We start from the raw sequence: 24,486 nt of genomic DNA on the forward strand, positions 1-24,486 counted from the left end.
TCGATTTCGGGTCAACCCGTGGTGACCTGATATGACCCGATATGACCCGTTTACGAATTAAAAATAATTTAATAAACATAAAAATAATTTTATCTAACTAAACTAAGTTATTCTTTTTTTCAAAGGCATTAATTACTTAATCCTAAACGAATTTATTTAATTTGTGTGAAGTTGAAATTATTATACTTGGACAAATAATATATTATATTATTTTTCACTTTTGTATTGTTTTAATTTATTTTATATTTTGCTTGGGATAAAACACTTTTACGGTGTTTAATTTATTTTAGATTTGATTTGGAATCATTTATTTAAATTTTTATTACTTGATTATGTAATTAGTTTTGTGAGAAATTGATTTTATTAGAAATTACAGTGATAAATTAATAAATTAAAATTAAGTTTCGGGTCATTTCGGGTCGACCCGCCGCCCCGTAAACCTGAAATTTTCGGGTTCGGGTCAGCATACCTGACCCGTCACGGGTTGGCGGGTCGGGGTTCGGGTCAACAGATTTTCTGGCGGGTCTGTTGACCCGAACCCGACCCGCCAACCTGATTTGGACCCGAATTGCCACCCCTAACTGCAAGCGTGAAGGATTGATTTCATGATAATTTAGAGTTGCGGGATGAGGGAAAAAAACAGGGTGCAAATCAATAACAAAAAAAAATATAAAGTAAATAAATAAAAGGATAAGAGGAAAATGCTTGAATTGACGCTTAAAATGAATTTCGGTCTAGAAAAGCCACACTGCTTCGCAGGACGGGGTAGTTTAAAAGAATAAAGCGAAAGGAACATGGCGGGTGCGATCATACCAGCACTAATGCACCGGATCCCATCAGAACTCCGAAGTTAAGCGTGCTTGGGCGAGAGTAGTACTAGGATGGGTGACCCCCTGGGAAGTCCTCGTGTTGCACCCCTCTCTTTTTTGTTTCGAAATCCAAATTTCCTATTCGTTCTTTATCCTGTAGTAATTTAGCTCCGTCGGAACGATTGCTTAATATTTTGCTTCTTGTCGAAGCGTGAAGGAGGATCTGAAGGCGCGAGACAAATCAGGAACGGTACGGCTCGATCAAAGCCCGGATCGTCGCTCAAATTTGTCGGCGCAAATGTATCACCGCAACTAGGGGTGGCAATTTTCGACACGACCTGAAAACACGACACGAACCTAACACGAAATTAATGGGTTTGGGTTGAGGTTTCGGGAATTCGGGTCAGAATCGGGTTGGACCCGATGAACCCGAAAAGAAAACCGGTCGATTTCGGGTCAACCCGTGGTGACCTGATATGACCCGATATGACCCGTTTACGAATTAAAAATAATTTAATAAACATAAAAATAATTTTATCTAACTAAACTAAGTTATTCTTTTTTTCAAAGGCATTAATTACTTAATCCTAAACGAATTTATTTAATTTGTGTGAAGTTGAAATTATTATACTTGGACAAATAATATATTATATTATTTTTCACTTTTGTATTGTTTTAATTTATTTTATATTTTGCTTGGGATAAAACACTTTTACGGTGTTTAATTTATTTTAGATTTGATTTGGAATCATTTATTTAAATTTTTATTACTTGATTATGTAATTAGTTTTGTGAGAAATTGATTTTATTAGAAATTACAGTGATAAATTAATAAATTAAAATTAAGTTTCGGGTCATTTCGGGTCGACCCGCCGCCCCGTAAACCTGAAATTTTCGGGTTCGGGTCAGCATACCTGACCCGTCACGGGTTGGCGGGTCGGGGTTCGGGTCAACAGATTTTCTGGCGGGTCTGTTGACCCGAACCCGACCCGCCAACCTGATTTGGACCCGAATTGCCACCCCTAACTGCAAGCGTGAAGGATTGATTTCATGATAATTTAGAGTTGCGGGATGAGGGAAAAAAACAGGGTGCAAATCAATAACAAAAAAAAATATAAAGTAAATAAATAAAAGGATAAGAGGAAAATGCTTGAATTGACGCTTAAAATGAATTTCGGTCTAGAAAAGCCACACTGCTTCGCAGGACGGGGTAGTTTAAAAGAATAAAGCGAAAGGAACATGGCGGGTGCGATCATACCAGCACTAATGCACCGGATCCCATCAGAACTCCGAAGTTAAGCGTGCTTGGGCGAGAGTAGTACTAGGATGGGTGACCCCCTGGGAAGTCCTCGTGTTGCACCCCTCTCTTTTTTGTTTCGAAATCCAAATTTCCTATTCGTTCTTTATCCTGTAGTAATTTAGCTCCGTCGGAACGATTGCTTAATATTTTGCTTCTTGTCGAAGCGTGAAGGAGGATCTGAAGGCGCGAGACAAATCAGGAACGGTACGGCTCGATCAAAGCCCGGATCGTCGCTCAAATTTGTCGGCGCAAATGTATCACCGCAACTAGGGGTGGCAATTTTCGACACGACCTGAAAACACGACACGAACCTAACACGAAATTAATGGGTTTGGGTTGAGGTTTCGGGAATTCGGGTCAGAATCGGGTTGGACCCGATGAACCCGAAAAGAAAACCGGTCGATTTCGGGTCAACCCGTGGTGACCTGATATGACCCGATATGACCCGTTTACGAATTAAAAATAATTTAATAAACATAAAAATAATTTTATCTAACTAAACTAAGTTATTCTTTTTTTCAAAGGCATTAATTACTTAATCCTAAACGAATTTATTTAATTTGTGTGAAGTTGAAATTATTATACTTGGACAAATAATATATTATATTATTTTTCACTTTTGTATTGTTTTAATTTATTTTATATTTTGCTTGGGATAAAACACTTTTACGGTGTTTAATTTATTTTAGATTTGATTTGGAATCATTTATTTAAATTTTTATTACTTGATTATGTAATTAGTTTTGTGAGAAATTGATTTTATTAGAAATTACAGTGATAAATTAATAAATTAAAATTAAGTTTCGGGTCATTTCGGGTCGACCCGCCGCCCCGTAAACCTGAAATTTTCGGGTTCGGGTCAGCATACCTGACCCGTCACGGGTTGGCGGGTCGGGGTTCGGGTCAACAGATTTTCTGGCGGGTCTGTTGACCCGAACCCGACCCGCCAACCTGATTTGGACCCGAATTGCCACCCCTAACTGCAAGCGTGAAGGATTGATTTCATGATAATTTAGAGTTGCGGGATGAGGGAAAAAAACAGGGTGCAAATCAATAACAAAAAAAAATATAAAGTAAATAAATAAAAGGATAAGAGGAAAATGCTTGAATTGACGCTTAAAATGAATTTCGGTCTAGAAAAGCCACACTGCTTCGCAGGACGGGGTAGTTTAAAAGAATAAAGCGAAAGGAACATGGCGGGTGCGATCATACCAGCACTAATGCACCGGATCCCATCAGAACTCCGAAGTTAAGCGTGCTTGGGCGAGAGTAGTACTAGGATGGGTGACCCCCTGGGAAGTCCTCGTGTTGCACCCCTCTCTTTTTTGTTTCGAAATCCAAATTTCCTATTCGTTCTTTATCCTGTAGTAATTTAGCTCCGTCGGAACGATTGCTTAATATTTTGCTTCTTGTCGAAGCGTGAAGGAGGATCTGAAGGCGCGAGACAAATCAGGAACGGTACGGCTCGATCAAAGCCCGGATCGTCGCTCAAATTTGTCGGCGCAAATGTATCACCGCAACTAGGGGTGGCAATTTTCGACACGACCTGAAAACACGACACGAACCTAACACGAAATTAATGGGTTTGGGTTGAGGTTTCGGGAATTCGGGTCAGAATCGGGTTGGACCCGATGAACCCGAAAAGAAAACCGGTCGATTTCGGGTCAACCCGTGGTGACCTGATATGACCCGATATGACCCGTTTACGAATTAAAAATAATTTAATAAACATAAAAATAATTTTATCTAACTAAACTAAGTTATTCTTTTTTTCAAAGGCATTAATTACTTAATCCTAAACGAATTTATTTAATTTGTGTGAAGTTGAAATTATTATACTTGGACAAATAATATATTATATTATTTTTCACTTTTGTATTGTTTTAATTTATTTTATATTTTGCTTGGGATAAAACACTTTTACGGTGTTTAATTTATTTTAGATTTGATTTGGAATCATTTATTTAAATTTTTATTACTTGATTATGTAATTAGTTTTGTGAGAAATTGATTTTATTAGAAATTACAGTGATAAATTAATAAATTAAAATTAAGTTTCGGGTCATTTCGGGTCGACCCGCCGCCCCGTAAACCTGAAATTTTCGGGTTCGGGTCAGCATACCTGACCCGTCACGGGTTGGCGGGTCGGGGTTCGGGTCAACAGATTTTCTGGCGGGTCTGTTGACCCGAACCCGACCCGCCAACCTGATTTGGACCCGAATTGCCACCCCTAACTGCAAGCGTGAAGGATTGATTTCATGATAATTTAGAGTTGCGGGATGAGGGAAAAAAACAGGGTGCAAATCAATAACAAAAAAAAATATAAAGTAAATAAATAAAAGGATAAGAGGAAAATGCTTGAATTGACGCTTAAAATGAATTTCGGTCTAGAAAAGCCACACTGCTTCGCAGGACGGGGTAGTTTAAAAGAATAAAGCGAAAGGAACATGGCGGGTGCGATCATACCAGCACTAATGCACCGGATCCCATCAGAACTCCGAAGTTAAGCGTGCTTGGGCGAGAGTAGTACTAGGATGGGTGACCCCCTGGGAAGTCCTCGTGTTGCACCCCTCTCTTTTTTGTTTCGAAATCCAAATTTCCTATTCGTTCTTTATCCTGTAGTAATTTAGCTCCGTCGGAACGATTGCTTAATATTTTGCTTCTTGTCGAAGCGTGAAGGAGGATCTGAAGGCGCGAGACAAATCAGGAACGGTACGGCTCGATCAAAGCCCGGATCGTCGCTCAAATTTGTCGGCGCAAATGTATCACCGCAACTAGGGGTGGCAATTTTCGACACGACCTGAAAACACGACACGAACCTAACACGAAATTAATGGGTTTGGGTTGAGGTTTCGGGAATTCGGGTCAGAATCGGGTTGGACCCGATGAACCCGAAAAGAAAACCGGTCGATTTCGGGTCAACCCGTGGTGACCTGATATGACCCGATATGACCCGTTTACGAATTAAAAATAATTTAATAAACATAAAAATAATTTTATCTAACTAAACTAAGTTATTCTTTTTTTCAAAGGCATTAATTACTTAATCCTAAACGAATTTATTTAATTTGTGTGAAGTTGAAATTATTATACTTGGACAAATAATATATTATATTATTTTTCACTTTTGTATTGTTTTAATTTATTTTATATTTTGCTTGGGATAAAACACTTTTACGGTGTTTAATTTATTTTAGATTTGATTTGGAATCATTTATTTAAATTTTTATTACTTGATTATGTAATTAGTTTTGTGAGAAATTGATTTTATTAGAAATTACAGTGATAAATTAATAAATTAAAATTAAGTTTCGGGTCATTTCGGGTCGACCCGCCGCCCCGTAAACCAGAAATTTTCGGGTTCGGGTCAGCATACCTGACCCGTCACGGGTTGGCGGGTCGGGGTTCGGGTCAACAGATTTTCTGGCGGGTCTGTTGACCCGAACCCGACCCGCCAACCTGATTTGGACCCGAATTGCCACCCCTAACTGCAAGCGTGAAGGATTGATTTCATGATAATTTAGAGTTGCGGGATGAGGGAAAAAAACAGGGTGCAAATCAATAACAAAAAAAAATATAAAGTAAATAAATAAAAGGATAAGAGGAAAATGCTTGAATTGACGCTTAAAATGAATTTCGGTCTAGAAAAGCCACACTGCTTCGCAGGACGGGGTAGTTTAAAAGAATAAAGCGAAAGGAACATGGCGGGTGCGATCATACCAGCACTAATGCACCGGATCCCATCAGAACTCCGAAGTTAAGCGTGCTTGGGCGAGAGTAGTACTAGGATGGGTGACCCCCTGGGAAGTCCTCGTGTTGCACCCCTCTCTTTTTTGTTTCGAAATCCAAATTTCCTATTCGTTCTTTATCCTGTAGTAATTTAGCTCCGTCGGAACGATTGCTTAATATTTTGCTTCTTGTCGAAGCGTGAAGGAGGATCTGAAGGCGCGAGACAAATCAGGAACGGTACGGCTCGATCAAAGCCCGGATCGTCGCTCAAATTTGTCGGCGCAAATGTATCACCGCAACTAGGGGTGGCAATTTTCGACACGACCTGAAAACACGACACGAACCTAACACGAAATTAATGGGTTTGGGTTGAGGTTTCGGGAATTCGGGTCAGAATCGGGTTGGACCCGATGAACCCGAAAAGAAAACCGGTCGATTTCGGGTCAACCCGTGGTGACCTGATATGACCCGATATGACCCGTTTACGAATTAAAAATAATTTAATAAACATAAAAATAATTTTATCTAACTAAACTAAGTTATTCTTTTTTTCAAAGGCATTAATTACTTAATCCTAAACGAATTTATTTAATTTGTGTGAAGTTGAAATTATTATACTTGGACAAATAATATATTATATTATTTTTCACTTTTGTATTGTTTTAATTTATTTTATATTTTGCTTGGGATAAAACACTTTTACGGTGTTTAATTTATTTTAGATTTGATTTGGAATCATTTATTTAAATTTTTATTACTTGATTATGTAATTAGTTTTGTGAGAAATTGATTTTATTAGAAATTACAGTGATAAATTAATAAATTAAAATTAAGTTTCGGGTCATTTCGGGTCGACCCGCCGCCCCGTAAACCAGAAATTTTCGGGTTCGGGTCAGCATACCTGACCCGTCACGGGTTGGCGGGTCGGGGTTCGGGTCAACAGATTTTCTGGCGGGTCTGTTGACCCGAACCCGACCCGCCAACCTGATTTGGACCCGAATTGCCACCCCTAACTGCAAGCGTGAAGGATTGATTTCATGATAATTTAGAGTTGCGGGATGAGGGAAAAAAACAGGGTGCAAATCAATAACAAAAAAAAATATAAAGTAAATAAATAAAAGGATAAGAGGAAAATGCTTGAATTGACGCTTAAAATGAATTTCGGTCTAGAAAAGCCACACTGCTTCGCAGGACGGGGTAGTTTAAAAGAATAAAGCGAAAGGAACATGGCGGGTGCGATCATACCAGCACTAATGCACCGGATCCCATCAGAACTCCGAAGTTAAGCGTGCTTGGGCGAGAGTAGTACTAGGATGGGTGACCCCCTGGGAAGTCCTCGTGTTGCACCCCTCTCTTTTTTGTTTCGAAATCCAAATTTCCTATTCGTTCTTTATCCTGTAGTAATTTAGCTCCGTCGGAACGATTGCTTAATATTTTGCTTCTTGTCGAAGCGTGAAGGAGGATCTGAAGGCGCGAGACAAATCAGGAACGGTACGGCTCGATCAAAGCCCGGATCGTCGCTCAAATTTGTCGGCGCAAATGTATCACCGCAACTAGGGGTGGCAATTTTCGACACGACCTGAAAACACGACACGAACCTAACACGAAATTAATGGGTTTGGGTTGAGGTTTCGGGAATTCGGGTCAGAATCGGGTTGGACCCGATGAACCCGAAAAGAAAACCGGTCGATTTCGGGTCAACCCGTGGTGACCTGATATGACCCGATATGACCCGTTTACGAATTAAAAATAATTTAATAAACATAAAAATAATTTTATCTAACTAAACTAAGTTATTCTTTTTTTCAAAGGCATTAATTACTTAATCCTAAACGAATTTATTTAATTTGTGTGAAGTTGAAATTATTATACTTGGACAAATAATATATTATATTATTTTTCACTTTTGTATTGTTTTAATTTATTTTATATTTTGCTTGGGATAAAACACTTTTACGGTGTTTAATTTATTTTAGATTTGATTTGGAATCATTTATTTAAATTTTTATTACTTGATTATGTAATTAGTTTTGTGAGAAATTGATTTTATTAGAAATTACAGTGATAAATTAATAAATTAAAATTAAGTTTCGGGTCATTTCGGGTCGACCCGCCGCCCCGTAAACCTGAAATTTTCGGGTTCGGGTCAGCATACCTGACCCGTCACGGGTTGGCGGGTCGGGGTTCGGGTCAACAGATTTTCTGGCGGGTCTGTTGACCCGAACCCGACCCGCCAACCTGATTTGGACCCGAATTGCCACCCCTAACTGCAAGCGTGAAGGATTGATTTCATGATAATTTAGAGTTGCGGGATGAGGGAAAAAAACAGGGTGCAAATCAATAACAAAAAAAAATATAAAGTAAATAAATAAAAGGATAAGAGGAAAATGCTTGAATTGACGCTTAAAATGAATTTCGGTCTAGAAAAGCCACACTGCTTCGCAGGACGGGGTAGTTTAAAAGAATAAAGCGAAAGGAACATGGCGGGTGCGATCATACCAGCACTAATGCACCGGATCCCATCAGAACTCCGAAGTTAAGCGTGCTTGGGCGAGAGTAGTACTAGGATGGGTGACCCCCTGGGAAGTCCTCGTGTTGCACCCCTCTCTTTTTTGTTTCGAAATCCAAATTTCCTATTCGTTCTTTATCCTGTAGTAATTTAGCTCCGTCGGAACGATTGCTTAATATTTTGCTTCTTGTCGAAGCGTGAAGGAGGATCTGAAGGCGCGAGACAAATCAGGAACGGTACGGCTCGATCAAAGCCCGGATCGTCGCTCAAATTTGTCGGCGCAAATGTATCACCGCAACTAGGGGTGGCAATTTTCGACACGACCTGAAAACACGACACGAACCTAACACGAAATTAATGGGTTTGGGTTGAGGTTTCGGGAATTCGGGTCAGAATCGGGTTGGACCCGATGAACCCGAAAAGAAAACCGGTCGATTTCGGGTCAACCCGTGGTGACCTGATATGACCCGATATGACCCGTTTACGAATTAAAAATAATTTAATAAACATAAAAATAATTTTATCTAACTAAACTAAGTTATTCTTTTTTTCAAAGGCATTAATTACTTAATCCTAAACGAATTTATTTAATTTGTGTGAAGTTGAAATTATTATACTTGGACAAATAATATATTATATTATTTTTCACTTTTGTATTGTTTTAATTTATTTTATATTTTGCTTGGGATAAAACACTTTTACGGTGTTTAATTTATTTTAGATTTGATTTGGAATCATTTATTTAAATTTTTATTACTTGATTATGTAATTAGTTTTGTGAGAAATTGATTTTATTAGAAATTACAGTGATAAATTAATAAATTAAAATTAAGTTTCGGGTCATTTCGGGTCGACCCGCCGCCCCGTAAACCTGAAATTTTCGGGTTCGGGTCAGCATACCTGACCCGTCACGGGTTGGCGGGTCGGGGTTCGGGTCAACAGATTTTCTGGCGGGTCTGTTGACCCGAACCCGACCCGCCAACCTGATTTGGACCCGAATTGCCACCCCTAACTGCAAGCGTGAAGGATTGATTTCATGATAATTTAGAGTTGCGGGATGAGGGAAAAAAACAGGGTGCAAATCAATAACAAAAAAAAATATAAAGTAAATAAATAAAAGGATAAGAGGAAAATGCTTGAATTGACGCTTAAAATGAATTTCGGTCTAGAAAAGCCACACTGCTTCGCAGGACGGGGTAGTTTAAAAGAATAAAGCGAAAGGAACATGGCGGGTGCGATCATACCAGCACTAATGCACCGGATCCCATCAGAACTCCGAAGTTAAGCGTGCTTGGGCGAGAGTAGTACTAGGATGGGTGACCCCCTGGGAAGTCCTCGTGTTGCACCCCTCTCTTTTTTGTTTCGAAATCCAAATTTCCTATTCGTTCTTTATCCTGTAGTAATTTAGCTCCGTCGGAACGATTGCTTAATATTTTGCTTCTTGTCGAAGCGTGAAGGAGGATCTGAAGGCGCGAGACAAATCAGGAACGGTACGGCTCGATCAAAGCCCGGATCGTCGCTCAAATTTGTCGGCGCAAATGTATCACCGCAACTAGGGGTGGCAATTTTCGACACGACCTGAAAACACGACACGAACCTAACACGAAATTAATGGGTTTGGGTTGAGGTTTCGGGAATTCGGGTCAGAATCGGGTTGGACCCGATGAACCCGAAAAGAAAACCGGTCGATTTCGGGTCAACCCGTGGTGACCTGATATGACCCGATATGACCCGTTTACGAATTAAAAATAATTTAATAAACATAAAAATAATTTTATCTAACTAAACTAAGTTATTCTTTTTTTCAAAGGCATTAATTACTTAATCCTAAACGAATTTATTTAATTTGTGTGAAGTTGAAATTATTATACTTGGACAAATAATATATTATATTATTTTTCACTTTTGTATTGTTTTAATTTATTTTATATTTTGCTTGGGATAAAACACTTTTACGGTGTTTAATTTATTTTAGATTTGATTTGGAATCATTTATTTAAATTTTTATTACTTGATTATGTAATTAGTTTTGTGAGAAATTGATTTTATTAGAAATTACAGTGATAAATTAATAAATTAAAATTAAGTTTCGGGTCATTTCGGGTCGACCCGCCGCCCCGTAAACCAGAAATTTTCGGGTTCGGGTCAGCATACCTGACCCGTCACGGGTTGGCGGGTCGGGGTTCGGGTCAACAGATTTTCTGGCGGGTCTGTTGACCCGAACCCGACCCGCCAACCTGATTTGGACCCGAATTGCCACCCCTAACTGCAAGCGTGAAGGATTGATTTCATGATAATTTAGAGTTGCGGGATGAGGGAAAAAAACAGGGTGCAAATCAATAACAAAAAAAAATATAAAGTAAATAAATAAAAGGATAAGAGGAAAATGCTTGAATTGACGCTTAAAATGAATTTCGGTCTAGAAAAGCCACACTGCTTCGCAGGACGGGGTAGTTTAAAAGAATAAAGCGAAAGGAACATGGCGGGTGCGATCATACCAGCACTAATGCACCGGATCCCATCAGAACTCCGAAGTTAAGCGTGCTTGGGCGAGAGTAGTACTAGGATGGGTGACCCCCTGGGAAGTCCTCGTGTTGCACCCCTCTCTTTTTTGTTTCGAAATCCAAATTTCCTATTCGTTCTTTATCCTGTAGTAATTTAGCTCCGTCGGAACGATTGCTTAATATTTTGCTTCTTGTCGAAGCGTGAAGGAGGATCTGAAGGCGCGAGACAAATCAGGAACGGTACGGCTCGATCAAAGCCCGGATCGTCGCTCAAATTTGTCGGCGCAAATGTATCACCGCAACTAGGGGTGGCAATTTTCGACACGACCTGAAAACACGACACGAACCTAACACGAAATTAATGGGTTTGGGTTGAGGTTTCGGGAATTCGGGTCAGAATCGGGTTGGACCCGATGAACCCGAAAAGAAAACCGGTCGATTTCGGGTCAACCCGTGGTGACCTGATATGACCCGATATGACCCGTTTACGAATTAAAAATAATTTAATAAACATAAAAATAATTTTATCTAACTAAACTAAGTTATTCTTTTTTTCAAAGGCATTAATTACTTAATCCTAAACGAATTTATTTAATTTGTGTGAAGTTGAAATTATTATACTTGGACAAATAATATATTATATTATTTTTCACTTTTGTATTGTTTTAATTTATTTTATATTTTGCTTGGGATAAAACACTTTTACGGTGTTTAATTTATTTTAGATTTGATTTGGAATCATTTATTTAAATTTTTATTACTTGATTATGTAATTAGTTTTGTGAGAAATTGATTTTATTAGAAATTACAGTGATAAATTAATAAATTAAAATTAAGTTTCGGGTCATTTCGGGTCGACCCGCCGCCCCGTAAACCAGAAATTTTCGGGTTCGGGTCAGCATACCTGACCCGTCACGGGTTGGCGGGTCGGGGTTCGGGTCAACAGATTTTCTGGCGGGTCTGTTGACCCGAACCCGACCCGCCAACCTGATTTGGACCCGAATTGCCACCCCTAACTGCAAGCGTGAAGGATTGATTTCATGATAATTTAGAGTTGCGGGATGAGGGAAAAAAACAGGGTGCAAATCAATAACAAAAAAAAATATAAAGTAAATAAATAAAAGGATAAGAGGAAAATGCTTGAATTGACGCTTAAAATGAATTTCGGTCTAGAAAAGCCACACTGCTTCGCAGGACGGGGTAGTTTAAAAGAATAAAGCGAAAGGAACATGGCGGGTGCGATCATACCAGCACTAATGCACCGGATCCCATCAGAACTCCGAAGTTAAGCGTGCTTGGGCGAGAGTAGTACTAGGATGGGTGACCCCCTGGGAAGTCCTCGTGTTGCACCCCTCTCTTTTTTGTTTCGAAATCCAAATTTCCTATTCGTTCTTTATCCTGTAGTAATTTAGCTCCGTCGGAACGATTGCTTAATATTTTGCTTCTTGTCGAAGCGTGAAGGAGGATCTGAAGGCGCGAGACAAATCAGGAACGGTACGGCTCGATCAAAGCCCGGATCGTCGCTCAAATTTGTCGGCGCAAATGTATCACCGCAACTAGGGGTGGCAATTTTCGACACGACCTGAAAACACGACACGAACCTAACACGAAATTAATGGGTTTGGGTTGAGGTTTCGGGAATTCGGGTCAGAATCGGGTTGGACCCGATGAACCCGAAAAGAAAACCGGTCGATTTCGGGTCAACCCGTGGTGACCTGATATGACCCGATATGACCCGTTTACGAATTAAAAATAATTTAATAAACATAAAAATAATTTTATCTAACTAAACTAAGTTATTCTTTTTTTCAAAGGCATTAATTACTTAATCCTAAACGAATTTATTTAATTTGTGTGAAGTTGAAATTATTATACTTGGACAAATAATATATTATATTATTTTTCACTTTTGTATTGTTTTAATTTATTTTATATTTTGCTTGGGATAAAACACTTTTACGGTGTTTAATTTATTTTAGATTTGATTTGGAATCATTTATTTAAATTTTTATTACTTGATTATGTAATTAGTTTTGTGAGAAATTGATTTTATTAGAAATTACAGTGATAAATTAATAAATTAAAATTAAGTTTCGGGTCATTTCGGGTCGACCCGCCGCCCCGTAAACCTGAAATTTTCGGGTTCGGGTCAGCATACCTGACCCGTCACGGGTTGGCGGGTCGGGGTTCGGGTCAACAGATTTTCTGGCGGGTCTGTTGACCCGAACCCGACCCGCCAACCTGATTTGGACCCGAATTGCCACCCCTAACTGCAAGCGTGAAGGATTGATTTCATGATAATTTAGAGTTGCGGGATGAGGGAAAAAAACAGGGTGCAAATCAATAACAAAAAAAAATATAAAGTAAATAAATAAAAGGATAAGAGGAAAATGCTTGAATTGACGCTTAAAATGAATTTCGGTCTAGAAAAGCCACACTGCTTCGCAGGACGGGGTAGTTTAAAAGAATAAAGCGAAAGGAACATGGCGGGTGCGATCATACCAGCACTAATGCACCGGATCCCATCAGAACTCCGAAGTTAAGCGTGCTTGGGCGAGAGTAGTACTAGGATGGGTGACCCCCTGGGAAGTCCTCGTGTTGCACCCCTCTCTTTTTTGTTTCGAAATCCAAATTTCCTATTCGTTCTTTATCCTGTAGTAATTTAGCTCCGTCGGAACGATTGCTTAATATTTTGCTTCTTGTCGAAGCGTGAAGGAGGATCTGAAGGCGCGAGACAAATCAGGAACGGTACGGCTCGATCAAAGCCCGGATCGTCGCTCAAATTTGTCGGCGCAAATGTATCACCGCAACTAGGGGTGGCAATTTTCGACACGACCTGAAAACACGACACGAACCTAACACGAAATTAATGGGTTTGGGTTGAGGTTTCGGGAATTCGGGTCAGAATCGGGTTGGACCCGATGAACCCGAAAAGAAAACCGGTCGATTTCGGGTCAACCCGTGGTGACCTGATATGACCCGATATGACCCGTTTACGAATTAAAAATAATTTAATAAACATAAAAATAATTTTATCTAACTAAACTAAGTTATTCTTTTTTTCAAAGGCATTAATTACTTAATCCTAAACGAATTTATTTAATTTGTGTGAAGTTGAAATTATTATACTTGGACAAATAATATATTATATTATTTTTCACTTTTGTATTGTTTTAATTTATTTTATATTTTGCTTGGGATAAAACACTTTTACGGTGTTTAATTTATTTTAGATTTGATTTGGAATCATTTATTTAAATTTTTATTACTTGATTATGTAATTAGTTTTGTGAGAAATTGATTTTATTAGAAATTACAGTGATAAATTAATAAATTAAAATTAAGTTTCGGGTCATTTCGGGTCGACCCGCCGCCCCGTAAACCTGAAATTTTCGGGTTCGGGTCAGCATACCTGACCCGTCACGGGTTGGCGGGTCGGGGTTCGGGTCAACAGATTTTCTGGCGGGTCTGTTGACCCGAACCCGACCCGCCAACCTGATTTGGACCCGAATTGCCACCCCTAACTGCAAGCGTGAAGGATTGATTTCATGATAATTTAGAGTTGCGGGATGAGGGAAAAAAACAGGGTGCAAATCAATAACAAAAAAAAATATAAAGTAAATAAATAAAAGGATAAGAGGAAAATGCTTGAATTGACGCTTAAAATGAATTTCGGTCTAGAAAAGCCACACTGCTTCGCAGGACGGGGTAGTTTAAAAGAATAAAGCGAAAGGAACATGGCGGGTGCGATCATACCAGCACTAATGCACCGGATCCCATCAGAACTCCGAAGTTAAGCGTGCTTGGGCGAGAGTAGTACTAGGATGGGTGACCCCCTGGGAAGTCCTCGTGTTGCACCCCTCTCTTTTTTGTTTCGAAATCCAAATTTCCTATTCGTTCTTTATCCTGTAGTAATTTAGCTCCGTCGGAACGATTGCTTAATATTTTGCTTCTTGTCGAAGCGTGAAGGAGGATCTGAAGGCGCGAGACAAATCAGGAACGGTACGGCTCGATCAAAGCCCGGATCGTCGCTCAAATTTGTCGGCGCAAATGTATCACCGCAACTAGGGGTGGCAATTTTCGACACGACCTGAAAACACGACACGAACCTAACACGAAATTAATGGGTTTGGGTTGAGGTTTCGGGAATTCGGGTCAGAATCGGGTTGGACCCGATGAACCCGAAAAGAAAACCGGTCGATTTCGGGTCAACCCGTGGTGACCTGATATGACCCGATATGACCCGTTTACGAATTAAAAATAATTTAATAAACATAAAAATAATTTTATCTAACTAAACTAAGTTATTCTTTTTTTCAAAGGCATTAATTACTTAATCCTAAACGAATTTATTTAATTTGTGTGAAGTTGAAATTATTATACTTGGACAAATAATATATTATATTATTTTTCACTTTTGTATTGTTTTAATTTATTTTATATTTTGCTTGGGATAAAACACTTTTACGGTGTTTAATTTATTTTAGATTTGATTTGGAATCATTTATTTAAATTTTTATTACTTGATTATGTAATTAGTTTTGTGAGAAATTGATTTTATTAGAAATTACAGTGATAAATTAATAAATTAAAATTAAGTTTCGGGTCATTTCGGGTCGACCCGCCGCCCCGTAAACCTGAAATTTTCGGGTTCGGGTCAGCATACCTGACCCGTCACGGGTTGGCGGGTCGACCGGTTTTCTTTTCGGGTTCATCGGGTCCAACCCGATTCTGACCCGAATTCCCGAAACCTCAACCCAAACCCATTAATTTCGTGTTAGGTTCGTGTCGTGTTTTCAGGTCGTGTCGAAAATTGCCACCCCTAGTTGCGGTGATACATTTGCGCCGACAAATTTGAGCGACGATCCGGGCTTTGATCGAGCCGTACCGTTCCTGATTTGTCTCGCGCCTTCAGATCCTCCTTCACGCTTCGACAAGAAGCAAAATATTAAGCAATCGTTCCGACGGAGCTAAATTACTACAGGATAAAGAACGAATAGGAAATTTGGATTTCGAAACAAAAAAGAGAGGGATGCAACACGAGGACTTCCCAGGGGGTCACCCATCCTAGTACTACTCTCGCCCAAGCACGCTTAACTTCGGAGTTCTGATGGGATCCGGTGCATTAGTGCTGGTATGATCGCACCCGCCATGTTCCTTTCGTTTTATTCTTTTAAACTACCCCGTCCTGCGAAGCAGTGTGGCTTTTCTAGACCGAAATTCATTTTAAGCGTCAATTCAAGCATTTTCCTCTTATCCTTTTATTTATTTACTTTATATTTTTTTTTGTTATTGATTTGCACCCTGTTTTTTTCCCTCATCCCGCAACTCTAAATTATCATGAAATCAATCCTTCACGCTTGCAGTTAGGGGTGGCAATTCGGGTCCAAATCAGGTTGGCGGGTCGGGTTCGGGTCAACAGACCCGCCAGAAAATCTGTTGACCCGAACCCCGACCCGCCAACCCGTGACGGGTCAGTATGCTGACCCGAACCCGAAAATTTCAGGTTTACGGGGCGGCGGGTCGACCCGAAATGACCCGAAACTTAATTTTAATTTATTAATTTATCACTGTAATTTCTAATAAAATCAATTTCTCACAAAACTAATTACATAATCAAGTAATAAAAATTTAAATAAATGATTCCAAATCAAATCTAAAATAAATTAAACACCGTAAAAGTGTTTTATCCCAAGCAAAATATAAAATAAATTAAAACAATACAAAAGTGAAAAATAATATAATATATTATTTGTCCAAGTATAATAATTTCAACTTCACACAAATTAAATAAATTCGTTTAGGATTAAGTAATTAATGCCTTTGAAAAAAAGAATAACTTAGTTTAGTTAGATAAAATTATTTTTATGTTTATTAAATTATTTTTAATTCGTAAACGGGTCATATCGGGTCACCACGGGTTGACCCGAAATCGACCGGTTTTCTTTTCGGGTTCATCGGGTCCAACCCGATTCTGACCCGAATTCCCGAAACCTCAACCCAAACCCATTAATTTCGTGTTAGGTTCGTGTCGTGTTTTCAGGTCGTGTCGAAAATTGCCACCCCTAGTTGCGGTGATACATTTGCGCCGACAAATTTGAGCGACGATCCGGGCTTTGATCGAGCCGTACCGTTCCTGATTTGTCTCGCGCCTTCAGATCCTCCTTCACGCTTCGACAAGAAGCAAAATATTAAGCAATCGTTCCGACGGAGCTAAATTACTACAGGATAAAGAACGAATAGGAAATTTGGATTTCGAAACAAAAAAGAGAGGGGTGCAACACGAGGACTTCCCAGGGGGTCACCCATCCTAGTACTACTCTCGCCCAAGCACGCTTAACTTCGAAGTTCTGATGGGATCCGGTGCATTAGTGCTGGTATGATCGCACCCGCCATGTTCCTTTCGCTTTATTCTTTTAAACTACCCCGTCCTGCGAAGCAGTGTGGCTTTTCTAGACCGAAATTCATTTTAAGCGTCAATTCAAGCATTTTCCTCTTATCCTTTTATTTATTTACTTTATATTTTTTTTTGTTATTGATTTGCACCCTGTTTTTTTCCCTCATCCCGCAACTCTAAATTATCATGAAATCAATCCTTCACGCTTGCAGTTAGGGGTGGCAATTCGGGTCCAAATCAGGTTGGCGGGTCGGGTTCGGGTCAACAGACCCGCCAGAAAATCTGTTGACCCGAACCCCGACCCGCCAACCCGTGACGGGTCAGGTATGCTGACCCGAACCCGAAAATTTCAGGTTTACGGGGAGGCGGGTCGACCCGAAATGACCCGAAACTTAATTTTAATTTATTAATTTATCACTGTAATTTCTAATAAAATCAATTTCTCACAAAACTAATTACATAATCAAGTAATAAAAATTTAAATAAATGATTCCAAATCAAATCTAAAATAAATTAAACACCGTAAAAGTGTTTTATCCCAAGCAAAATATAAAATAAATTAAAACAATACAAAAGTGAAAAATAATATAATATATTATTTGTCCAAGTATAATAATTTCAACTTCACACAAATTAAATAAATTCGTTTAGGATTAAGTAATTAATGCCTTTGAAAAAAAGAATAACTTAGTTTAGTTAGATAAAATTATTTTTATGTTTATTAAATTATTTTTAATTCGTAAACGGGTCATATCGGGTCATATCAGGTCACCACGGGTTGACCCGAAATCGACCGGTTTTCTTTTCGGGTTCATCGGGTCCAACCCGATTCTGACCCGAATTCCCGAAACCTCAACCCAAACCCATTAATTTCGTGTTAGGTTCGTGTCGTGTCGAAAATTGCCACCCCTAGTTGCGGTGATACATTTGCGCCGACAAATTTGAGCGACGATCCGGGCTTTGATCGAGCCGTACCGTTCCTGATTTGTCTCGCGCCTTCAGATCCTCCTTCACGCTTCGACAAGAAGCAAAATATTAAGCAATCGTTCCGACGGAGCTAAATTACTACAGGATAAAGAACGAATAGGAAATTTGGATTTCGAAACAAAAAAGAGAGGGGTGCAACACGAGGACTTCCCAGGGGGTCACCCATCCTAGTACTACTCTCGCCCAAGCACGCTTAACTTCGGAGTTCTGATGGGATCCGGTGCATTAGTGCTGGTATGATCGCACCCGCCATGTTCCTTTCGCTTTATTCTTTTAAACTACCCCGTCCTGCGAAGCAGTGTGGCTTTTCTAGACCGAAATTCATTTTAAGCGTCAATTCAAGCATTTTCCTCTTATCCTTTTATTTATTTACTTTATATTTTTTTTTGTTATTGATTTGCACCCTGTTTTTTTCCCTCATCCCGCAACTCTAAATTATCATGAAATCAATCCTTCACGCTTGCAGTTAGGGGTGGCAATTCGGGTCCAAATCAGGTTGGCGGGTCGGGTTCGGGTCAACAGACCCGCCAGAAAATCTGTTGACCCGAACCCCGACCCGCCAACCCGTGACGGGTCAGGTATGCTGACCCGAACCCGAAAATTTCAGGTTTACGGGGCGGCGGGTCGACCCGAAATGACCCGAAACTTAATTTTAATTTATTAATTTATCACTGTAATTTCTAATAAAATCAATTTCTCACAAAACTAATTACATAATCAAGTAATAAAAATTTAAATAAATGATTCCAAATCAAATCTAAAATAAATTAAACACCGTAAAAGTGTTTTATCCCAAGCAAAATATAAAATAAATTAAAACAATACAAAAGTGAAAAATAATATAATATATTATTTGTCCAAGTATAATAATTTCAACTTCACACAAATTAAATAAATTCGTTTAGGATTAAGTAATTAATGCCTTTGAAAAAAAGAATAACTTAGTTTAGTTAGATAAAATTATTTTTATGTTTATTAAATTATTTTTAATTCGTAAACGGGTCATATCGGGTCATATCAGGTCACCACGGGTTGACCCGAAATCGACCGGTTTTCTTTTCGGGTTCATCGGGTCCAACCCGATTCTGACCCGAATTCCCGAAACCTCAACCCAAACCCATTAATTTCGTGTTAGGTTCGTGTCGTGTCGAAAATTGCCACCCCTAGTTGCGGTGATACATTTGCGCCGACAAATTTGAGCGACGATCCGGGCTTTGATCGAGCCGTACCGTTCCTGATTTGTCTCGCGCCTTCAGATCCTCCTTCACGCTTCGACAAGAAGCAAAATATTAAGCAATCGTTCCGACGGAGCTAAATTACTACAGGATAAAGAACGAATAGGAAATTTGGATTTCGAAACAAAAAAGAGAGGGGTGCAACACGAGGACTTCCCAGGGGGTCACCCATCCTAGTACTACTCTCGCCCAAGCACGCTTAACTTCGGAGTTCTGATGGGATCCGGTGCATTAGTGCTGGTATGATCGCACCCGCCATGTTCCTTTCGCTTTATTCTTTTAAACTACCCCGTCCTGCGAAGCAGTGTGGCTTTTCTAGACCGAAATTCATTTTAAGCGTCAATTCAAGCATTTTCCTCTTATCCTTTTATTTATTTACTTTATATTTTTTTTTGTTATTGATTTGCACCCTGTTTTTTTCCCTCATCCCGCAACTCTAAATTATCATGAAATCAATCCTTCACGCTTGCAGTTAGGGGTGGCAATTCGGGTCCAAATCAGGTTGGCGGGTCGGGTTCGGGTCAACAGACCCGCCAGAAAATCTGTTGACCCGAACCCCGACCCGCCAACCCGTGACGGGTCAGGTATGCTGACCCGAACCCGAAAATTTCAGGTTTACGGGGCGGCGGGTCGACCCGAAATGACCCGAAACTTAATTTTAATTTATTAATTTATCACTGTAATTTCTAATAAAATCAATTTCTCACAAAACTAATTACATAATCAAGTAATAAAAATTTAAATAAATGATTCCAAATCAAATCTAAAATAAATTAAACACCGTAAAAGTGTTTTATCCCAAGCAAAATATAAAATAAATTAAAACAATACAAAAGTGAAAAATAATATAATATATTATTTGTCCAAGTATAATAATTTCAACTTCACACAAATTAAATAAATTCGTTTAGGATTAAGTAATTAATGCCTTTGAAAAAAAGAATAACTTAGTTTAGTTAGATAAAATTATTTTTATGTTTATTAAATTATTTTTAATTCGTAAACGGGTCATATCGGGTCATATCAGGTCACCACGGGTTGACCCGAAATCGACCGGTTTTCTTTTCGGGTTCATCGGGTCCAACCCGATTCTGACCCGAATTCCCGAAACCTCAACCCAAACCCATTAATTTCGTGTTAGGTTCGTGTCGTGTTTTCAGGTCGTGTCGAAAATTGCCACCCCTAGTTGCGGTGATACATTTGCGCCGACAAATTTGAGCGACGATCCGGGCTTTGATCGAGCCGTACCGTTCCTGATTTGTCTCGCGCCTTCAGATCCTCCTTCACGCTTCGACAAGAAGCAAAATATTAAGCAATCGTTCCGACGGAGCTAAATTACTACAGGATAAAGAACGAATAGGAAATTTGGATTTCGAAACAAAAAAGAGAGGGGTGCAACACGAGGACTTCCCAGGGGGTCACCCATCCTAGTACTACTCTCGCCCAAGCACGCTTAACTTCGGAGTTCTGATGGGATCCGGTGCATTAGTGCTGGTATGATCGCACCCGCCATGTTCCTTTCGCTTTATTCTTTTAAACTACCCCGTCCTGCGAAGCAGTGTGGCTTTTCTAGACCGAAATTCATTTTAAGCGTCAATTCAAGCATTTTCCTCTTATCCTTTTATTTATTTACTTTATATTTTTTTTTGTTATTGATTTGCACCCTGTTTTTTTCCCTCATCCCGCAACTCTAAATTATCATGAAATCAATCCTTCACGCTTGCAGTTAGGGGTGGCAATTCGGGTCCAAATCAGGTTGGCGGGTCGGGTTCGGGTCAACAGACCCGCCAGAAAATCTGTTGACCCGAACCCCGACCCGCCAACCCGTGACGGGTCAGGTATGCTGACCCGAACCCGAAAATTTCAGGTTTACGGGGCGGCGGGTCGACCCGAAATGACCCGAAACTTAATTTTAATTTATTAATTTATCACTGTAATTTCTAATAAAATCAATTTCTCACAAAACTAATTACATAATCAAGTAATAAAAATTTAAATAAATGATTCCAAATCAAATCTAAAATAAATTAAACACCGTAAAAGTGTTTTATCCCAAGCAAAATATAAAATAAATTAAAACAATACAAAAGTGAAAAATAATATAATATATTATTTGTCCAAGTATAATAATTTCAACTTCACACAAATTAAATAAATTCGTTTAGGATTAAGTAATTAATGCCTTTGAAAAAAAGAATAACTTAGTTTAGTTAGATAAAATTATTTTTATGTTTATTAAATTATTTTTAATTCGTAAACGGGTCATATCGGGTCATATCAGGTCACCACGGGTTGACCCGAAATCGACCGGTTTTCTTTTCGGGTTCATCGGGTCCAACCCGATTCTGACCCGAATTCCCGAAACCTCAACCCAAACCCATTAATTTCGTGTTAGGTTCGTGTCGTGTTTTCAGGTCGTGTCGAAAATTGCCACCCCTAGTTGCGGTGATACATTTGCGCCGACAAATTTGAGCGACGATCCGGGCTTTGATCGAGCCGTACCGTTCCTGATTTGTCTCGCGCCTTCAGATCCTCCTTCACGCTTCGACAAGAAGCAAAATATTAAGCAATCGTTCCGACGGAGCTAAATTACTACAGGATAAAGAACGAATAGGAAATTTGGATTTCGAAACAAAAAAGAGAGGGGTGCAACACGAGGACTTCCCAGGGGGTCACCCATCCTAGTACTACTCTCGCCCAAGCACGCTTAACTTCGGAGTTCTGATGGGATCCGGTGCATTAGTGCTGGTATGATCGCACCCGCCATGTTCCTTTCGCTTTATTCTTTTAAACTACCCCGTCCTGCGAAGCAGTGTGGCTTTTCTAGACCGAAATTCATTTTAAGCGTCAATTCAAGCATTTTCCTCTTATCCTTTTATTTATTTACTTTATATTTTTTTTTGTTATTGATTTGCACCCTGTTTTTTTCCCTCATCCCGCAACTCTAAATTATCATGAAATCAATCCTTCACGCTTGCAGTTAGGGGTGGCAATTCGGGTCCAAATCAGGTTGGCGGGTCGGGTTCGGGTCAACAGACCCGCCAGAAAATCTGTTGACCCGAACCCCGACCCGCCAACCCGTGACGGGTCAGGTATGCTGACCCGAACCCGAAAATTTCAGGTTTACGGGGCGGCGGGTCGACCCGAAATGACCCGAAACTTAATTTTAATTTATTAATTTATCACTGTAATTTCTAATAAAATCAATTTCTCACAAAACTAATTACATAATCAAGTAATAAAAATTTAAATAAATGATTCCAAATCAAATCTAAAATAAATTAAACACCGTAAAAGTGTTTTATCCCAAGCAAAATATAAAATAAATTAAAACAATACAAAAGTGAAAAATAATATAATATATTATTTGTCCAAGTATAATAATTTCAACTTCACACAAATTAAATAAATTCGTTTAGGATTAAGTAATTAATGCCTTTGAAAAAAAGAATAACTTAGTTTAGTTAGATAAAATTATTTTTATGTTTATTAAATTATTTTTAATTCGTAAACGGGTCATATCGGGTCATATCAGGTCACCACGGGTTGACCCGAAATCGACCGGTTTTCTTTTCGGGTTCATCGGGTCCAACCCGATTCTGACCCGAATTCCCGAAACCTCAACCCAAACCCATTAATTTCGTGTTAGGTTCGTGTCGTGTTTTCAGGTCGTGTCGAAAATTGCCACCCCTAGTTGCGGTGATACATTTGCGCCGACAAATTTGAGCGACGATCCGGGCTTTGATCGAGCCGTACCGTTCCTGATTTGTCTCGCGCCTTCAGATCCTCCTTCACGCTTCGACAAGAAGCAAAATATTAAGCAATCGTTCCGACGGAGCTAAATTACTACAGGATAAAGAACGAATAGGAAATTTGGATTTCGAAACAAAAAAGAGAGGGGTGCAACACGAGGACTTCCCAGGGGGTCACCCATCCTAGTACTACTCTCGCCCAAGCACGCTTAACTTCGGAGTTCTGATGGGATCCGGTGCATTAGTGCTGGTATGATCGCACCCGCCATGTTCCTTTCGCTTTATTCTTTTAAACTACCCCGTCCTGCGAAGCAGTGTGGCTTTTCTAGACCGAAATTCATTTTAAGCGTCAATTCAAGCATTTTCCTCTTATCCTTTTATTTATTTACTTTATATTTTTTTTTGTTATTGATTTGCACCCTGTTTTTTTCCCTCATCCCGCAACTCTAAATTATCATGAAATCAATCCTTCACGCTTGCAGTTAGGGGTGGCAATTCGGGTCCAAATCAGGTTGGCGGGTCGGGTTCGGGTCAACAGACCCGCCAGAAAATCTGTTGACCCGAACCCCGACCCGCCAACCCGTGACGGGTCAGGTATGCTGACCCGAACCCGAAAATTTCAGGTTTACGGGGCGGCGGGTCGACCCGAAATGACCCGAAACTTAATTTTAATTTATTAATTTATCACTGTAATTTCTAATAAAATCAATTTCTCACAAAACTAATTACATAATCAAGTAATAAAAATTTAAATAAATGATTCCAAATCAAATCTAAAATAAATTAAACACCGTAAAAGTGTTTTATCCCAAGCAAAATATAAAATAAATTAAAACAATACAAAAGTGAAAAATAATATAATATATTATTTGTCCAAGTATAATAATTTCAACTTCACACAAATTAAATAAATTCGTTTAGGATTAAGTAATTAATGCCTTTGAAAAAAAGAATAACTTAGTTTAGTTAGATAAAATTATTTTTATGTTTATTAAATTATTTTTAATTCGTAAACGGGTCATATCAGGTCACCACGGGTTGACCCGAAATCGACCGGTTTTCTTTTCGGGTTCATCGGGTCCAACCCGATTCTGACCCGAATTCCCGAAACCTCAACCCAAACCCATTAATTTCGTGTTAGGTTCGTGTCGTGTTTTCAGGTCGTGTCGAAAATTGCCACCCCTAGTTGCGGTGATACATTTGCGCCGACAAATTTGAGCGACGATCCGGGCTTTGATCGAGCCGTACCGTTCCTGATTTGTCT

The 24,486-nt window shown here is 39.3% G+C and overlaps 19 non-coding genes across 19 annotated transcripts; 12 read left to right on the forward strand and 7 right to left on the reverse strand.

Moving 5' to 3' along the window:
• The first annotated feature begins 799 nt into the window (after positions 1–799).
• On the forward strand, positions 800–918 carry LOC140029440 (5S ribosomal RNA). Its single transcript, XR_011833345.1, has one exon. It is a non-coding gene; the product is annotated as a 5S ribosomal RNA (ribosomal RNA).
• Positions 919–2,053: 1,135 nt separating this feature from the next.
• On the forward strand, positions 2,054–2,172 carry LOC140029451 (5S ribosomal RNA). Its single transcript, XR_011833356.1, has one exon. It is a non-coding gene; the product is annotated as a 5S ribosomal RNA (ribosomal RNA).
• A 1,135-nt stretch (positions 2,173–3,307) lies between these two features.
• LOC140029463 (5S ribosomal RNA) lies at positions 3,308–3,426 on the forward strand. Its single transcript, XR_011833368.1, has one exon. It is a non-coding gene; the product is annotated as a 5S ribosomal RNA (ribosomal RNA).
• Positions 3,427–4,561: 1,135 nt separating this feature from the next.
• LOC140029474 (5S ribosomal RNA) lies at positions 4,562–4,680 on the forward strand. Its single transcript, XR_011833379.1, has one exon. It is a non-coding gene; the product is annotated as a 5S ribosomal RNA (ribosomal RNA).
• Positions 4,681–5,815: 1,135 nt separating this feature from the next.
• LOC140029485 (5S ribosomal RNA) lies at positions 5,816–5,934 on the forward strand. The gene has a single exon (XR_011833390.1). It is a non-coding gene; the product is annotated as a 5S ribosomal RNA (ribosomal RNA).
• Positions 5,935–7,069: 1,135 nt separating this feature from the next.
• LOC140029496 (5S ribosomal RNA) lies at positions 7,070–7,188 on the forward strand. The gene has a single exon (XR_011833401.1). It is a non-coding gene; the product is annotated as a 5S ribosomal RNA (ribosomal RNA).
• A 1,135-nt stretch (positions 7,189–8,323) lies between these two features.
• LOC140029507 (5S ribosomal RNA) lies at positions 8,324–8,442 on the forward strand. Its single transcript, XR_011833412.1, has one exon. It is a non-coding gene; the product is annotated as a 5S ribosomal RNA (ribosomal RNA).
• A 1,135-nt stretch (positions 8,443–9,577) lies between these two features.
• LOC140029518 (5S ribosomal RNA) lies at positions 9,578–9,696 on the forward strand. Its single transcript, XR_011833424.1, has one exon. It is a non-coding gene; the product is annotated as a 5S ribosomal RNA (ribosomal RNA).
• A 1,135-nt stretch (positions 9,697–10,831) lies between these two features.
• Positions 10,832–10,950, forward strand: LOC140029529 (5S ribosomal RNA). The gene has a single exon (XR_011833435.1). It is a non-coding gene; the product is annotated as a 5S ribosomal RNA (ribosomal RNA).
• Positions 10,951–12,085: 1,135 nt separating this feature from the next.
• LOC140029540 (5S ribosomal RNA) lies at positions 12,086–12,204 on the forward strand. The gene has a single exon (XR_011833446.1). It is a non-coding gene; the product is annotated as a 5S ribosomal RNA (ribosomal RNA).
• A 1,135-nt stretch (positions 12,205–13,339) lies between these two features.
• On the forward strand, positions 13,340–13,458 carry LOC140029551 (5S ribosomal RNA). Its single transcript, XR_011833457.1, has one exon. It is a non-coding gene; the product is annotated as a 5S ribosomal RNA (ribosomal RNA).
• A 1,135-nt stretch (positions 13,459–14,593) lies between these two features.
• Positions 14,594–14,712, forward strand: LOC140029562 (5S ribosomal RNA). The gene has a single exon (XR_011833468.1). It is a non-coding gene; the product is annotated as a 5S ribosomal RNA (ribosomal RNA).
• A 1,168-nt stretch (positions 14,713–15,880) lies between these two features.
• On the reverse strand, positions 15,881–15,999 carry LOC140029970 (5S ribosomal RNA). Its single transcript, XR_011833885.1, has one exon. It is a non-coding gene; the product is annotated as a 5S ribosomal RNA (ribosomal RNA).
• Positions 16,000–17,123: 1,124 nt separating this feature from the next.
• Positions 17,124–17,242, reverse strand: LOC140030785 (5S ribosomal RNA). Its single transcript, XR_011834704.1, has one exon. It is a non-coding gene; the product is annotated as a 5S ribosomal RNA (ribosomal RNA).
• Positions 17,243–18,364: 1,122 nt separating this feature from the next.
• LOC140029574 (5S ribosomal RNA) lies at positions 18,365–18,483 on the reverse strand. Its single transcript, XR_011833480.1, has one exon. It is a non-coding gene; the product is annotated as a 5S ribosomal RNA (ribosomal RNA).
• Positions 18,484–19,605: 1,122 nt separating this feature from the next.
• LOC140029585 (5S ribosomal RNA) lies at positions 19,606–19,724 on the reverse strand. The gene has a single exon (XR_011833491.1). It is a non-coding gene; the product is annotated as a 5S ribosomal RNA (ribosomal RNA).
• A 1,135-nt stretch (positions 19,725–20,859) lies between these two features.
• Positions 20,860–20,978, reverse strand: LOC140029596 (5S ribosomal RNA). The gene has a single exon (XR_011833502.1). It is a non-coding gene; the product is annotated as a 5S ribosomal RNA (ribosomal RNA).
• A 1,135-nt stretch (positions 20,979–22,113) lies between these two features.
• Positions 22,114–22,232, reverse strand: LOC140029607 (5S ribosomal RNA). Its single transcript, XR_011833513.1, has one exon. It is a non-coding gene; the product is annotated as a 5S ribosomal RNA (ribosomal RNA).
• A 1,135-nt stretch (positions 22,233–23,367) lies between these two features.
• LOC140029618 (5S ribosomal RNA) lies at positions 23,368–23,486 on the reverse strand. The gene has a single exon (XR_011833524.1). It is a non-coding gene; the product is annotated as a 5S ribosomal RNA (ribosomal RNA).
• Between the last annotated feature and the right edge of the window lie 1,000 nt (positions 23,487–24,486).

This window comes from Coffea arabica, chromosome 11e (assembly GCF_036785885.1).
Source record: "Coffea arabica cultivar ET-39 chromosome 11e, Coffea Arabica ET-39 HiFi, whole genome shotgun sequence".
NCBI classification, from domain to species: domain Eukaryota; kingdom Viridiplantae; phylum Streptophyta; class Magnoliopsida; order Gentianales; family Rubiaceae; genus Coffea; species Coffea arabica.